The following is a 13,024-nucleotide window of genomic DNA, read 5'->3' on the forward strand; positions in this document are numbered from 1 at the left end:
ACGAATTAGCCACTTTTTAATCATGCGTCGAATTCGTACGAATTGGTCGTGAGATAGTGTTGGTTAAACCAAAAACAAACACACATGCTTCTTATCCTCTTATCTTATATTTCAAAAATAATAAAATCAATCTGAATTCACCCCTATATGTATAAAACTTACAGTATGGGGAGACATATTTATAGAACTTAAAAAGCATAGGTGTCAGGGTTCAGTTATGGGAGGCCGGATATATTAAAACACTTACGCGTTCACATTAGACTTGCGCAGACATGTGAAACACATTGAAACACTGGCGCGTAGACTTGCGTAGACATGCGAAACACATTGAAACACTTGTGAAACACATTGAAACACTGGTGCGTTCACAATAGACTTGCCGAACAAACACATTGAAACACTGGCGCGTTCACATTAGATTTGCATAGACATGCGGAACACATTGAAACACTGATGTGTTCACATTAGACTTGCTGAACATGTGAAACACATTGAAACAGAATTGTAACAAAAAACAACATTTTTCATGTATTTTGAAGAACTATTTAAAGATATTTAGCCTTGTTATTGTTCTTATTTCTTGTGTATAAATATTATATTACGATGTACACAAACCAATGATCTTTATGTTTTCTGTTTTGTCATTATGATTGTTAAGATACAACTATGGTATCTTTCCATGATGATCTTGTATGTAATAAGTTTAAACTATAAGAGCGACAGGTGCACTAACACTTCATAACATCAGTAACTCGACAGCGCAACCTAGAACAGTTAGTTTTCCTCTGTGTTTGTAATGTTTGAACGAAGGAGACGGGCAGCTGCTCGAAGATCTCTTTTGGAGAAAACTGTTGATGTTATACTCGAAAAATGTATCACTCCTTAAAAATTAATAATTACCTCAGAATGAATTTCTTTGTTAGCCCACCCCAAAACTTAAACAAAATAAAGATATTAAATGCTGGCCAATACTTAATTATATAACTTTTTTATATACTAAAAATGATATGATTTAATAAAACAAGCAAAATGTAATTTGTTTTGTCATATGACAGTTATGCATGAATACATTTATATTGATAAATGCAGTGAAACATCTCAATTGTCAGTCAAGCAATGAATTAATGCATACATTAATTAAATAATTATATTTTATATACTGTCAACAATAAGAAATGCATATAAAAGAAAAGAAATGCATATACAAGTCAACAACACATGAAACAAAGCTTTATTCAAACTACAAGCATGTATTTACAGCCGCTGAACACCACATCCTACTGCCGACTCACAGCGGTTCCCAATCTGCGGCTTTATTCTGATGAATTCACCAGAGGGGACTGTGCCTTCGTCCCAGAGCTTGTTGCTGCGCTTCACAATCTAAGGCAATAAGGGCAGGTGGAGCGATAGAGGGACTCGTAAGGGCAGGTGGAAAGATGGAGGGTATCACACAGCAAAATCCCCAGTGTTAAATTAACACTGAGAAGTGAGAATTATATAAACTCTGAGCAGAGTGTTAAATGAACACTGAAGCAGTGTTAAAGTTAATGAGATAATTAAGTGAATAACTGAGTGATTATTGAGCATTATTGAAGTCACCTGATGTTAACAAGCAGAATCACTGAAGGAGAAAAACGGACATTTTAAGTCACCATTATGGAGATTAGTGTTTGGTTTAGCTGGTCTCTTGACCCTTAATTCTTTAACTTTAGATTTTGTTTGGCTGCTGTACATGAGTTATAACAGCCAGATGAACAAATAGAAAAGGCGATCTGATGGTGTTGGTTGTGTTTCAACATAATCATTAATTGACCTGAATCACTGAACTCATCAAGAGCATAAATTCTGAGTTAAATTTACTTTAAGGATTTTAGCAGCATGGTCATTTTAGGACATACCATTTTTAGCCTTTTCAATGAAAAACGATAAAAATTTTTTTTTTTAAATATCCCAAAAATATTTTATATAGGCACACACAGACATCAAGAATTAACATACTAATCTCAGCAATGGTGGCAAACAGATCACCTCTGAACATAATTTCATTATTTACTCATGCAGCAATGCATGATGGGAGCCATGAATGAGTTTTGATTGGTGGCACCCAGAATGCAATGAAACATGCTTTATAACTGTTGCCATTGTTGAGATTCACAGGCTAATTATTGATGTCTGTGTGTCTTAACATTGTAGAGAAGTAAAAAGTTGTATAAGAAAAGCTTTTAAGAAATTATTTTGAATATTCTGTAGATGTTGAGAATATTATGCTGCACAAGGTCACTGCTGCTATAATTAATAAAGTAAACCTAACTCAGAAATTAGGCTCCATATGAATTCAGTGATTCAGGTCAAATGATTGTGAATTAATGATTATGTTGACACACAACCATCACCATATTTGTTCATCTGGCTGTTATAACTCATGTACAGCAGCCAAACAAAATGTAAAGTTAATGATTTCAGGGTCAAGAGACCAGCTAAACCAAACACTGATCTCCATAATGGTGACTTAAAACTCCGGTTTTCTCCTTCAGTGATTCTGCTTGTTAACATCAGGTGTCTTCAATAATGCTCAATCATCACTCAATTATTCACTTAATTATCTCATTAACTTTAACACTGCTTCAGTGTTCTTTTAACACTCTGATCAGAGTTTATATAATTCTCACTCTCAGTGTTCATTTAACACTGGGGATTTTGCTGTGCATAAGGGCAGCTGGAGCGATAGAGTGACTCATAAGGGCAGGTGGAGAGATGGAGGGTCTCATAAGGGCAGGTGGAGAGATGGAGGGACTAATAGGGGCAGGTGGAGAGATGGAGGGACTCAAAAGGGCAGCTGGAGCGATAGAGGGACTCATAAGGGTAGGTGGAGTGATGGAGGGACTCATAATGGCAGGTGGAGTGATGGAGGGACTCATAAGGGCAGGTGGAGCGATAGAGGGACTAATAAGGGCAGGTGGAGAGATGGAGGGACTAATAAGGGCAGGTGGAGAGATGGAGGGACTCATAAGGGCAGGTGGAGTGATGGAGGGACTCATAAGGGCAGGTGGAGAGATGGAGGGACTCATAAGGGCAGGTGGAGTGATGGAGGGACTCATAAGGGCAGGTGGAGAGATGGAGGGACTCATAAGGGCAGGTGGAGTGATGGAGGGACTCATAAGGACAGGTGGAGAGATGGAGGGACTAATAAGGGCAGGTAGAGAGATAGAGGGACTAATAAGGGCAGGTGGAGAGATGGAGGGACTCATAAGGGCAGGTGGAGAGATGGAGGGACTCATAAGGGCAGGTGGAGAGATGGAGGGACTAATAAGGGCAGGTAGAGAGATGGAGGGACTAATAAGGGCAGGTGGAGAGATGGAGGGTCTCATAAGGGCAGGTGGAGTGATGGAGGGACTCATAAGGGCAGGTGGAGTGATGGAGGGACTCATAAGGGCAGGTGGAGAGATGGAGGGTCTCATAAGGGCAGGTGGAGAGATGGAGGGTCTCATAAGGGCAGGTGGAGTGATGGAGGGTCTCATAAGGGCAGGTGGAGTGATGAAGGGACTCATAAGGGCAGGTGGAGTGATGGAGGGACTCATAAGGGCAGGTGGAGAGATGGAGGGACTCATAAGGGCAGGTGGAGAGATGGATGGACTCATAAGGGCAGGTGGAGTGATGGATGGACTCATAAGGGCAGGTGGAGTGATGGAGGGACTCATAAGGGCAGGTGGAGAGATGGAGGGACTCATAAGGGCAGGTGGAGTGATGGAGGGACTCATAAGGGCAGGTGGAGAGATGGAGGGACTCATAAGGGCAGGTGGAGAGATGGATGGACTCATAAGGGCAGGTGGAGAGATGGAGGGACTCATAAGGGCAGGTGGAGTGATGGAGGGACTCATAAGGGCAGGTCGAGTGATGGAGGGACTCATAAGGGCAGGTCGAGTGATGGAGGGACTAATAAGGACAGGTGGAGAGATGGAGGGTCTCATAAGGGCAGGTGGAGAGATGGAGGGACTAATAAGGGCAGGTAGAGAGATGGAGGGTCTCATAAGGGCAGGTGGAGTGATGGAGGGACTCATAAGGGCAGGTGGAGAGATGGAGGGAATCATAAGGGCAGGTGGAGTGATGGAGGGACTCATAAGGGCAGGTGGAGTGATGGAGGGACTCATAAGGGCAGGTGGAGAGATGGAGGGACTCGTAAGGGCAGGTGGAGAGATGGAGGGACTCATAAGGGCAGGTGGAGCGATAGAGGGACTCATAAGGGCAGGTGGAGTGATGGAGGGACTCATAAGGGCAGGTGGAGAGATGGAGGGACTCATAAGGGCAGGTGGAGAGATGGAGGGACTCATAAGGGCAGGTGGAGCGATAGAGGGACTCATAAGGGCAGGTGGAGCGATGGAGGGACTCATGAGGGCAGGTGGAGAGATGGAGGGACTCATAAGGGCAGGTGGAGAGATGGAGGGACTCATAAGGGCAGGTGGAGCGATAGAGGGACTCATAAGGGCAGGTGGAGCGATGGAGGGACTCATGAGGGCAGGTGGAGAGATGGAGGGACTTATGAGGGCAGGTGGAGAGATGGAGGGACTCATAAGGGCAGGTGGAGTGATGGAGGGACTCATAAGGGCAGGTGGAGAGATGGAGGGACTCATAAGGGCAGGTGGAGAGATGGAGGGACTCATAAGGGCAGGTGGAGAGATGGAGGGACTCATAAGGGCAGGTGGAGAGATGGAGGGACTCATAAGGGCAGGTGGAGAGATGGAGGGACTCATAACGGCAGGTGGAGTGATGGAGGGACTCATAAGGGCAGGTGGAGAGATGGAGGGACTCATAAGGGCAGGTGGAGTGATGGAGGGACTCATAAGGGCAGGTCAAGTGATGGAGGGACTCATAAGGGCAGGTGGAGAGATGGAGGGACTAATAAGGGCAGGTAGAGAGATGGAGGGACTAATAAGGGCAGGTGGAGAGATGGAGGGTCTCATAAGGGCAGGTGGAGTGATGGAGGGACTCATAAGGGCAGGTGGAGAGATGGAGGGACTCATAAGGGCAGGTGGAGAGATGGAGGGACTAATAAGGGCAGGTAGAGAGATAGAGGGACTGATAAGGGCAGGTGGAGAGATGGAGGGTCTCATAAGGGCAGGTGGAGTGATGGAGGGACTCATAAGGGCAGGTGGAGTGATGGAGGGACTCATAAGGGCAGGTGGAGAGATGGAGGGTCTCATAAGGGCAGGTGGAGAGATGGAGGGACTCATAAGGGCAGGTGGAGTGATGGAGGGACTCATAAGGGCAGGTGGAGAGATGGAGGGACTCATAATGGCAGGTGGAGAGATGGAGGGTCTCATAAGGGCAGGTGGAGTGATGGAGGGACTCATGAGGGCAGGTGGAGAGATGGAGGGACTCATAAGGGCAGGTGGAGAGATGGAGGGACTCATAAGGGCAGGTGGAGTGATGGAGGGACTCATAAGGGCAGGTCGAGTGATGGAGGGACTCATAAGGGCAGGTGGAGAGATGGAGGGACTCATGAGGGCAGGTGGAGAGATGGAGGGACTCATAAGGACAGGTGGAGTGATGGAGGGACTCATAAGGGCAGGTGGAGAGATGGAGGGACTCATAAGTGCAGGTGAAGAGATGGAGGGACTCATAAGGGCAGGTGGAGCGATATAGGGACTAATAAGGGCAGGTGGAGAAATGGAGGGTCTCATAAGGGCAGGTGGAGAGATGGAGGGACTCAAAAGGGCAGGTGGAGAGATGGAGGGACTCATAAGGGCAGGTGGAGAGATGGAGGGACTCATGAGGGCAGGTGGAGAGATGGAGGGACTCATAAGGACAGGTGGAGTGATGGAGGGACTCATAAGGGCAGGTGGAGAGATGGAGGGACTCATAAGGGCAGGTGAAGAGATGGAGGGTCTCATAAGGGCAGGTGGAGCTATATAGTGACTAATAAGGGCAGGTGGAGAGATGGAGGGTCTCATAAGGGCAGGTGGAGAGATGGAGGGACTCATAAGGGCAGGTGGAGAGATGGAGGGACTCATAAGGGCAGGTGGAGCGATAGAGGGAGTAATAAGGACAGGTGGAGAGATGGAGGGTCTCATAAGGGCAGGTGGAGAGATGGAGGGACTCATAAGGGCAGGTGGAGAGATGGAGGGACTCAAAAGGGCAGGTGGAGTGATGGAGGGACTCATAAGGGCAGGTGGAGAGATGGAGGGTCTCATAAGGGCAGGTGGAGAGATGGAGGGACTCATAAGGGCAGGTGGAGTGATGGAGGGACTCATAAGGGCAGGTGGAGAGATGGAGGGTCTCATAAGGGCAGGTGGAGAGATGGAGGGACTCATAAGGGCAGGTGGAGTGATGGAGGGACTCATAAGGGCAGGTGGAGAGATGGAGGGACTCATAAGGGCAGGTGGAGTGATGGAGGGACCCATAAGGGCAGGTGGAGTGATGGAGGGACTCATAAGGGCAGGTGAAGAGGTGGAGGGACTCATAAGGGCAGGTGGAGTGATGAAGGGACTCATAAGGGCAGGTGGAGAGATGGAGGGACTCATAAGGGCAGGTGGAGTGATGGAGGGACTCATAAGGGCAGGTGGAGAGATGGAGGGTCTCATAAGGGCAGGTGGAGAGATGGGGGGACTAATAAGGGCAGGTAGAGAGATGGAGGGTCTCATAAGGGCAGGTGGAGTGATGGAGGGACTCATAAGGGCAGGTGGAGAGATGGAGGGACTCATAAGGGCAGGTGGAGAGATATAGGGACTAATAAGGGCAGGTGGAGAGATGGAGGGTCTCATAAGGGCAGGTGGAGAGATGGAGGGACTCATAAGGGCAGGTGGAGTGATGGAGGGACTCATAAGGGCAGGTGGAGAGATGGAGGGACTCATAAGGGCAGGTGGAGAGATGGAGGGACTCATAAGGGCAGGTGGGGAGATGGAGGGACTCATAAGGGCAGGTGGAGTGATGGAGGGACTCATAAGGGCAGGTGGAGTGATGGAGGGACTCATAAGGGCAGGTGGAGAGATGGAGGGACTCATAAGGGCAGGTGGAGAGATGGAGGGACTCATAAGGGCAGGTGGAGTGATAGAGGGACTAATAAGGACAGGTGGAGTGATGGAGGGACTCGTAAGGGCAGGTGGAGAGATGGAGGGACTCTTAAGGGCAGGTGGAGAGATGGAGGGACTCGTAAGGGCAGGTGGAGAGATGGAGGGACTCATAAGGGCAGGTGGAGTGATGGAGGGACTCATAAGGGCAGGTGGAGAGATGGAGGGACTCATAAGGGCAGGTGGAGTGATGGAGGGACTCATAAGGGCAGGTGGAGTGATGGAGGGACTCGTAAGGGCAGGTGGAGAGATGGAGGGACTCTTAAGGGCAGGTGGAGAGATGGAAGGATTTTTTGTAAGGGCAGGTGGAGAGATGGAGGGACTCATAAGGGCAGGTGGAGTGATGGAGGGACTCATAAGGGCAGGTGGAGTGATGGAGGGACTCTTAAGGGCAGGTGGAGAGATGGAGGGACTCTTAAGGGCAGGTGGAGAGATGGAGGGACTCATAAGGGCAGGTGGAGAGATGGAGGGACTCATAAGGGCAGGTGGAGTGATGGAGGGACTCTTAAGGGCAGGTGGAGTGATGGAGGGACTCATAAGGGCAGGTGGAGTGATGGAGGGACTCTTAAGGGCAGGTGGAGAGATGGAGGGACTCTTAAGGGCAGGTGGAGAGATGGAGGGACTCATAAGGGCAGGTGGAGAGATGGAGGGACTCATAAGGGCAGGTGGAGTGATGGAGGGACTCATAAGGGCAGGTGGAGTGATGGAGGGACTCGTAAGGGCAGGTGGAGAGATGGAGGGACTCTTAAGGGCAGGTGGAGAGATGGAGGGACTCGTAAGGGCAGGTGGAGAGATGGAGGGACTCATAAGGGCAGGTGGAGCGATAGAGGGACTCATGAGGGCAGGTGGAGTGATGGAGGGACTCATAAGGGCAGGTGGAGAGATGGAGGGACTCATGAGGGCAGGTGGAGAGATGGAGGAACTCATAAGGACAGGTGGAGTGATGGAGGGACTCATAAGGGCAGGTGGAGAGATGGAGGGACTCATAAGGGCAGGTGGAGAGATGGAGGGACTCATAAGGGCAGGTGGAGCGATATAGGGACTAATAAGGGCAGGTGGAGAGATGGAGGGTCTCATAAGGGCAGGTGGAGAGATGGAGGGACTCATAAGGGCAGGTGGAGAGATGGAGGGACTCATAAGGGCAGGTGGAGAGATGGAGGGACTCATAAGGGCAGGTGGAGTGATGGAGGGACTCATAAGGGCAGGTGGAGAGATGGAGGGACTCATAAGGGCAGGTGGAGAGATATAGGGACTAATAAGGGCAGGTGGAGAGATGGAGGGTCTCATAAGGGCAGGTGGAGAGATGGAGGGACTCATAAGGGCAGGTGGAGTGATGGAGGGACTCATATGGGCAGGTGGAGAGATGGAGGGACTAAAAGGGGCAGGTGGAGAGATTGAGGCACTCATAAGGGCAGGTGGAGCGATAGAGGGACTCATAAGGGCAGGTGGAGAGATGGAGGGACTCATAAGGGCAGGTGGAGAGATGGAGGGACTCATAAGGGCAGGTGGAGAGATGGAGGGTCTCATAAGGGCAGGTGGAGCGATATAGGGACTAATAAGGGCAGGTGGAGAGATGGAGGATCTCATAAGGGCAGGTGGAGAGATGGAGGGACTCATAAGGGCAGGTGGAGCGATAGAGGGACTAATAAGGACAGGTGGAGAGATGGAGGGTCTCATAATGGCAGGTGGAGAGATGGAGGCACTAATACGGGCAGGTAGAGAGATAGAGGGACTAATAAGGGCAGGTGGAGAGATGGAGGGTCTCATAAGGGCAGGTGGAGAGATGGAGGGACTCATAAGGGCAGGTGGAGAGATGGAGGGACTCATAAGGGCAGGTGGAGTGATAGAGGGACTAATAAGGACAGGTGGAGAGATGGAGGGTCTCATAAGGGCAGGTGGAGAGATGGGGGGACTAATAAGGGCAGGTAGAGAGATGGAGGGTCTCATAAGGGCAGGTGGAGTGATGGAGGGACTCATAAGGGCAGGTGGAGAGATGGAGGGACTCATAAGGGCAGGTGGAGTGATGGAGGGACCCATAAGGGCAGGTGGAGTGATGGAGGGACTCATAAGGGCAGGTGAAGAGGTGGAGGGACTCATAAGGGCAGGTGGAGTGATGAAGGGACTCATAAGGGCAGGTGGAGAGATGGAGGGACTCATAAGGGCAGGTGGAGTGATGGAGGGACTCATAAGGGCAGGTGGAGAGATGGAGGGTCTCATAAGGGCAGGTGGAGAGATGGGGGGACTAATAAGGGCAGGTAGAGAGATGGAGGGTCTCATAAGGGCAGGTGGAGTGATGGAGGGACTCATAAGGGCAGGTGGAGAGATGGAGGGACTCATAAGGGCAGGTGGAGAGATATAGGGACTAATAAGGGCAGGTGGAGAGATGGAGGGTCTCATAAGGGCAGGTGGAGAGATGGAGGGACTCATAAGGGCAGGTGGAGAGATGGAGGGACTCATAAGGGCAGGTGGAGCGATATAGGGACTCATAAGGGCAGGTGGAGCGATGGAGGGACTCATGAGGGCAGGTGGAGAGATGGAGGGACTTATGAGGGCAGGTGGAGAGATGGAGGGACTCATAAGGGCAGGTGGAGTGATGGAGGGACTCATAAGGGCAGGTGGAGAGATGGAGGGACTCATAAGGGCAGGTGGAGAGATGGAGGGACTCATAAGGGCAGGTGGAGAGATGGAGGGACTCATAAGGGCAGGTGGAGAGATGGAGGGACTCATAAGGGCAGGTGGAGAGATGGAGGGACTCATAACGGCAGGTGGAGTGATGGAGGGACTCATAAGGGCAGGTGGAGAGATGGAGGGACTCATAAGGGCAGGTGGAGTGATGGAGGGACTCATAAGGGCAGGTCAAGTGATGGAGGGACTCATAAGGGCAGGTGGAGAGATGGAGGGACTAATAAGGGCAGGTAGAGAGATGGAGGGACTAATAAGGGCAGGTGGAGAGATGGAGGGTCTCATAAGGGCAGGTGGAGTGATGGAGGGACTCATAAGGGCAGGTGGAGAGATGGAGGGACTCATAAGGGCAGGTGGAGAGATGGAGGGACTAATAAGGGCAGGTAGAGAGATAGAGGGACTGATAAGGGCAGGTGGAGAGATGGAGGGTCTCATAAGGGCAGGTGGAGTGATGGAGGGACTCATAAGGGCAGGTGGAGTGATGGAGGGACTCATAAGGGCAGGTGGAGAGATGGAGGGTCTCATAAGGGCAGGTGGAGAGATGGAGGGACTCATAAGGGCAGGTGGAGTGATGGAGGGACTCATAAGGGCAGGTGGAGAGATGGAGGGACTCATAATGGCAGGTGGAGAGATGGAGGGTCTCATAAGGGCAGGTGGAGTGATGGAGGGACTCATGAGGGCAGGTGGAGAGATGGAGGGACTCATAAGGGCAGGTGGAGAGATGGAGGGACTCATAAGGGCAGGTGGAGTGATGGAGGGACTCATAAGGGCAGGTCGAGTGATGGAGGGACTCATAAGGGCAGGTGGAGAGATGGAGGGACTCATGAGGGCAGGTGGAGAGATGGAGGGACTCATAAGGACAGGTGGAGTGATGGAGGGACTCATAAGGGCAGGTGGAGAGATGGAGGGACTCATAAGTGCAGGTGAAGAGATGGAGGGACTCATAAGGGCAGGTGGAGCGATATAGGGACTAATAAGGGCAGGTGGAGAAATGGAGGGTCTCATAAGGGCAGGTGGAGAGATGGAGGGACTCAAAAGGGCAGGTGGAGAGATGGAGGGACTCATAAGGGCAGGTGGAGAGATGGAGGGACTCATGAGGGCAGGTGGAGAGATGGAGGGACTCATAAGGACAGGTGGAGTGATGGAGGGACTCATAAGGGCAGGTGGAGAGATGGAGGGACTCATAAGGGCAGGTGAAGAGATGGAGGGTCTCATAAGGGCAGGTGGAGCTATATAGTGACTAATAAGGGCAGGTGGAGAGATGGAGGGTCTCATAAGGGCAGGTGGAGAGATGGAGGGACTCATAAGGGCAGGTGGAGAGATGGAGGGACTCATAAGGGCAGGTGGAGCGATAGAGGGAGTAATAAGGACAGGTGGAGAGATGGAGGGTCTCATAAGGGCAGGTGGAGAGATGGAGGGACTCATAAGGGCAGGTGGAGAGATGGAGGGACTCAAAAGGGCAGGTGGAGTGATGGAGGGACTCATAAGGGCAGGTGGAGAGATGGAGGGTCTCATAAGGGCAGGTGGAGAGATGGAGGGACTCATAAGGGCAGGTGGAGTGATGGAGGGACTCATAAGGGCAGGTGGAGAGATGGAGGGTCTCATAAGGGCAGGTGGAGAGATGGAGGGACTCATAAGGGCAGGTGGAGTGATGGAGGGACTCATAAGGGCAGGTGGAGAGATGGAGGGACTCATAAGGGCAGGTGGAGTGATGGAGGGACCCATAAGGGCAGGTGGAGTGATGGAGGGACTCATAAGGGCAGGTGAAGAGGTGGAGGGACTCATAAGGGCAGGTGGAGTGATGAAGGGACTCATAAGGGCAGGTGGAGAGATGGAGGGACTCATAAGGGCAGGTGGAGTGATGGAGGGACTCATAAGGGCAGGTGGAGAGATGGAGGGTCTCATAAGGGCAGGTGGAGAGATGGGGGGACTAATAAGGGCAGGTAGAGAGATGGAGGGTCTCATAAGGGCAGGTGGAGTGATGGAGGGACTCATAAGGGCAGGTGGAGAGATGGAGGGACTCATAAGGGCAGGTGGAGAGATATAGGGACTAATAAGGGCAGGTGGAGAGATGGAGGGTCTCATAAGGGCAGGTGGAGAGATGGAGGGACTCATAAGGGCAGGTGGAGTGATGGAGGGACTCATAAGGGCAGGTGGAGAGATGGAGGGACTCATAAGGGCAGGTGGAGAGATGGAGGGACTCATAAGGGCAGGTGGGGAGATGGAGGGACTCATAAGGGCAGGTGGAGTGATGGAGGGACTCATAAGGGCAGGTGGAGTGATGGAGGGACTCATAAGGGCAGGTGGAGAGATGGAGGGACTCATAAGGGCAGGTGGAGAGATGGAGGGACTCATAAGGGCAGGTGGAGTGATAGAGGGACTAATAAGGACAGGTGGAGTGATGGAGGGACTCGTAAGGGCAGGTGGAGAGATGGAGGGACTCTTAAGGGCAGGTGGAGAGATGGAGGGACTCGTAAGGGCAGGTGGAGAGATGGAGGGACTCATAAGGGCAGGTGGAGTGATGGAGGGACTCATAAGGGCAGGTGGAGAGATGGAGGGACTCATAAGGGCAGGTGGAGTGATGGAGGGACTCATAAGGGCAGGTGGAGTGATGGAGGGACTCGTAAGGGCAGGTGGAGAGATGGAGGGACTCTTAAGGGCAGGTGGAGAGATGGAAGGATTTTTTGTAAGGGCAGGTGGAGAGATGGAGGGACTCATAAGGGCAGGTGGAGTGATGGAGGGACTCATAAGGGCAGGTGGAGTGATGGAGGGACTCTTAAGGGCAGGTGGAGAGATGGAGGGACTCTTAAGGGCAGGTGGAGAGATGGAGGGACTCATAAGGGCAGGTGGAGAGATGGAGGGACTCATAAGGGCAGGTGGAGTGATGGAGGGACTCTTAAGGGCAGGTGGAGTGATGGAGGGACTCATAAGGGCAGGTGGAGTGATGGAGGGACTCTTAAGGGCAGGTGGAGAGATGGAGGGACTCTTAAGGGCAGGTGGAGAGATGGAGGGACTCATAAGGGCAGGTGGAGAGATGGAGGGACTCATAAGGGCAGGTGGAGTGATGGAGGGACTCATAAGGGCAGGTGGAGTGATGGAGGGACTCGTAAGGGCAGGTGGAGAGATGGAGGGACTCTTAAGGGCAGGTGGAGAGATGGAGGGACTCGTAAGGGCAGGTGGAGAGATGGAGGGACTCATAAGGGCAGGTGGAGCGATAGAGGGACTCATGAGGGCAGGTGGAGTGATGGAGGGACTCATAAGGGCAGGTGGAGAGATGG

This window comes from Pimephales promelas, chromosome 3 (genome assembly GCF_988280905.1).
Source record: "Pimephales promelas chromosome 3, fPimPro1.hap1.1, whole genome shotgun sequence".
In the NCBI taxonomy this organism is placed as follows: domain Eukaryota; kingdom Metazoa; phylum Chordata; class Actinopteri; order Cypriniformes; family Leuciscidae; genus Pimephales; species Pimephales promelas.